At 34.5% G+C, this 4,122-nt stretch overlaps 1 non-coding gene across 1 annotated transcript; it reads left to right on the forward strand.

Annotated features, from left to right (window-relative positions):
• Nucleotides 1-3,804: 3,804 nt before the first annotated feature.
• On the forward strand, nucleotides 3,805-3,909 carry LOC127089164 (small nucleolar RNA R71). Its single transcript, XR_007790936.1, has one exon. It is a non-coding gene; the product is annotated as a small nucleolar RNA R71 (small nucleolar RNA).
• The last annotated feature ends 213 nt before the right edge of the window (nucleotides 3,910-4,122 follow it).

The following is a 4,122-nucleotide window of genomic DNA, read 5'->3' on the forward strand; positions in this document are numbered from 1 at the left end:
GGGCATGTGAAGACAACCTATGTAAATGGTAAAAAGTATGGATTAGTCATTTTTTATGACTACAACAAATGGACATGGCTCAAGTTTCTCAAGCACAAGGATGAGTCACATGTTGTGTTTGCTACCTTCCACTCCCAAGTACAAAATGAGAAAAACTTTAAGATTGTTAAAGTCAGAAGTGATCATGGTGGAGAATTTGAAAATAAATATTTTGAAAAACCCTTCGATGAACATGGAATTTCACATGATTTATATTTACTTAGAACTCCTCAGTAGAATGGACTTATAGAGAGGAAAAATAGAACTTTACGAGAAATGGCCATCCATGATCAATGAAACAAACGTTGCAAAGTACTTTTGGACAGAAGCTGTCAACACATCTTGTTACATTCAGAGAATGACCTCTATATGACCCATTATGGGTAAGACTCCTTATTAATTATGGAAAAATATAAAACCCAAAATTTCATATTTCATCCTTTTGGATGTTCTTATTTTATTCTGAACAATAAAGAAAACTTAAAAAGTTTGATTCAGAAGCACATAAATGTATCATGTTAAGATACTTTGAACGTTCAAAAGGCTACATAGTACATAACCCTGAAATAAGAATTATATAGGAATCAATTCATGTTAAGTTTGATGATAAGATTGACTTTGACAAGTCAAATATAGTTGAAAAATTTGCAGATCCAGAGATTAGTTACTCAGATTATGAAGACAAGGAATCTGAAGTTAAAGACACTGAAGATTTCGAACCCAAAGTTACTCAACCTGAATCAGAAGCTGCTACCTCTCAAGCACCTCTAAGGAAACAAAGGTAAAGTTCTTCACATCCTGAGTCATTGATTTTGGGAGATAAATATGAACCCATCAGAACCAGATATTCATTCATATACTGTCATAAATGGGATAGATAATACATGTATCTAGCCATTTAATGATCTTCTCCTTCATCACATCCTTCATGATGGGGTTCAACTTTCTTTGACACTTTATACTATTCTTGGAATTCTCTTATAGTAGTATTCTAAACATACAAACTATAGAACTAATCCATTTGATTTCATATATTTGCCAAGAAATTTAGTTTTTGTGCTTCTTCAGGAGTGCTAGAAGTTGACATTTTTGCTCATCAAACAAATCAACAACAATGATTACATGCAACTTCTGTTCTGCCTCCAAGTAGGCATATTGCAAGTGTGAATGAAGTTGTTTCAATTCCAATTCATGAGGTTCTTCTATGGGCAGGACATTATATTCTACCAACTCAGCTATAATATCCAGAGTTTCAAAATGTTTTATTCTATCTTCAGTTGGGAAGTGAAATCTACACATGATAACTTCTCTTACCAGTGCATTATTGTCTTTCTTACCCAAATCTTGTTCCAACTCATCCTTAATTTTAATGATCTGCTTGTAGACAATGGAATTCTAACTAGAGATTAATGAGAAATCAACTAGTTTTCTACAGGATACTTCAATGTGAGGACATTGAACACCACTTGCTACCCATTTACTATCATAGCGAGTTCTTCTTTTTCTGCACCTATTAGAGTTCTTCCGGTATAAATAAATGCTTGTCCCAAAAGAATGGGAGTGTCTTCATCAACACTAAAATCCTTGATTATAAAGTTAGCATGGAAAATAAACATATCGACCCTTACTAGAACATACTCAATCTTTCCTTAAGGATAGAAAATGCTTATATCATTCAACTAGAATGTAATTGTTGTTGGTTCTACAGCTCCCATGCATAGCTTCTTGAAAATAGACAATGGCATGAGGTTAATACTTGCTCCAAGATCGCACAATTCTCTTCCACAAAAATAATCTCATATGTTGCATGGTATGGTGAAACTGCTAGTGTATTTCAACTTAGGTGGTAACTTTATTTTAACAAATTGGCTACATTATTGAGTTAATGCAACAATAGAAAATTCTCCCACTCTTTTTCTCTTTGTCAACACACCCTTCATGAACTTAGAATAATTTGGCGTTTGTTGAATAGATTCAATTAGGGGTATGTTGATGTGAATTTTCTTCAGGATCTCCATAAATTTACCAAATGGTTGCTCCTTTTTGGCCTTTCTAATCCTTTGGTAAAAGGTGGAGGTGGTCTCTCTTTCATAAATTTGGGTATTGTGCTAACTTCTGGCGTATCAGTTGTGATTTCTACTGTTGAAGTTGTCGTGCTAGAAGTCGTCAGATTAGGCTGCTCAGTTGAAAGTTTTTTAATTATTTCTTCAACCAAGGGAGTTGTTGTAAGTGTTGGTTTCTCTAAATCGGATGCATCAAAAGATGTTATATATTTCTTTGGTTGGTCAATATTTTGTTGACTTAGTCCTTCATACTCCTTGCCATTTCTTAATGATATGACTTTGCATGTTTCAATGCTCCTGGTACCAAAAGTGGATGTTGGTGTTTCAGTTTAAGGTGGAAATAGGCCGGGCCGAGCTAGGCTTTTCCAAGCCAAAACCTGGTATGCTAAAAAAACTAAAGCCTAAGTCTGGTCTGTAGCCTGCCATACGCTTATTTTTAGGCCTGAGAATGGCCTTTTCGAAGGCCTCGTTAGCCTGTTAGCCTACATAAAAGCCTATTTATTTTAGACATATATAAATAAGAAATTCAAATAATGTTTAAATACACTAACAAACTAAAAGACCAATGAGACTAAATGTTTGTTTGTAATGACTTATTTTAACTTACTTGTTAGCATAAGTTTTATGAGACTACTCGTTTAAGAGAACGTATGAAAACAACTTATTACATTGTTCATAAGGTGTTTTCATCTTATTTTTATAAGTTCTCCAAGATAATCAGGTTTTATTTATGTATTTTGATTAAAATTACAAAACATAACATAGTGATAATAAAAAAACATATTCATATTTATTTAAATAGGTCAAGTTGATAGGCTTAAAAGGTTTTTTTATGGTCTGAGGCCTAGTCTTTTTTAACTAAATAGGCTTATAAAAAAACATAGGCCTTTTATATTTTAAAAAAAAAAGTCTGGCCTGGCCTAAGCCTGTGTAGGCTAGGTCGTAGGCCCCTGTTAGTCAGCCTATCCTATTTCCACCCCTAGTTTCAGTAGAGCTTGGTAGGGCTCACATATGTATTGAACTGAGTGCAAAAACAATTTTCACAACTTGGTTCTCCAAGTTTTTTATGCTTACTCCTTGAGCTTGGAATTTTTTCTTTGTTTCTTGTATAAAATACTTTAAAATATTCTTCAACTAGTTGTTTCCTTATGTAGCCACAACATGGTTTGGGGCAGAAAAAGCAGGGGGGCTTTGTGGTGCTTGAGGCTGTAAATGATTTGGGGCGTTACTCCATGAGAAATTAGGATGCTTACGCCATCTTGAGTTATAAGTGTTGTTGTATTTGTTGTTTCCTACATAGTTCATAGAAATAGGATTAGCTAAATATTCTTCAAATAAGTGAGCTCCCCCATAATAAAAACATGCAACAACATTGGCATCGATTACTAATTTTATTGGCTTCGCAGCTAGCGTATTTGAACTTGTCATCTTGTTCTTCATCATTTGGTGTATTTGAGCCACTTGAGCAGCTAAGATTGTGGTCTCAATGACTTCATGGACACCATTTGGCTTCTTTGGAACAACTATAGTGGTTTCTCTAATAACTGGTCATTGGTAGGTGTTGGAAGTAATGCTCTCAATCAATCTGTGAACTTCCTCATATGACTTAGATATCAATGTTCCACTAGATGATGCTTCCAACATCTTTCTTGATGATGGTACGAATCCATTGTAGAATGTTTCTAACTGAATGCAGTTTGGTATCCCATGGTGAGGACATTGCCTTAACAACTCATTGAATATTTCCCAAGCATCACAAAGACTTGTCATCCCCTTTCGTAAATGAAGTGATCTCATTACTCATCTTTTCATTTTTGACATAAAGAGAGTACTTAGCTAAAAACTTTTCAGCTAAGACATTCCATGTGGCTATGGAATTGAGTTCTAAGGAACTGTGCCAACTTTTTGCTCTATCCCTTAGAGAATATGGAAACAACCTAAGTCTAAAAGCATCATCAGTAATTCCAGGAATTTTGAAGGTACTAGCAACTTCAAAAAAATTCCTCAAGTGTAAGTGTGG

The sequence above is a fragment of the Lathyrus oleraceus genome, chromosome 5 (assembly GCF_024323335.1).
Source record: "Lathyrus oleraceus cultivar Zhongwan6 chromosome 5, CAAS_Psat_ZW6_1.0, whole genome shotgun sequence".
Classification (NCBI taxonomy): Eukaryota; Viridiplantae; Streptophyta; class Magnoliopsida; order Fabales; family Fabaceae; genus Lathyrus; species Lathyrus oleraceus.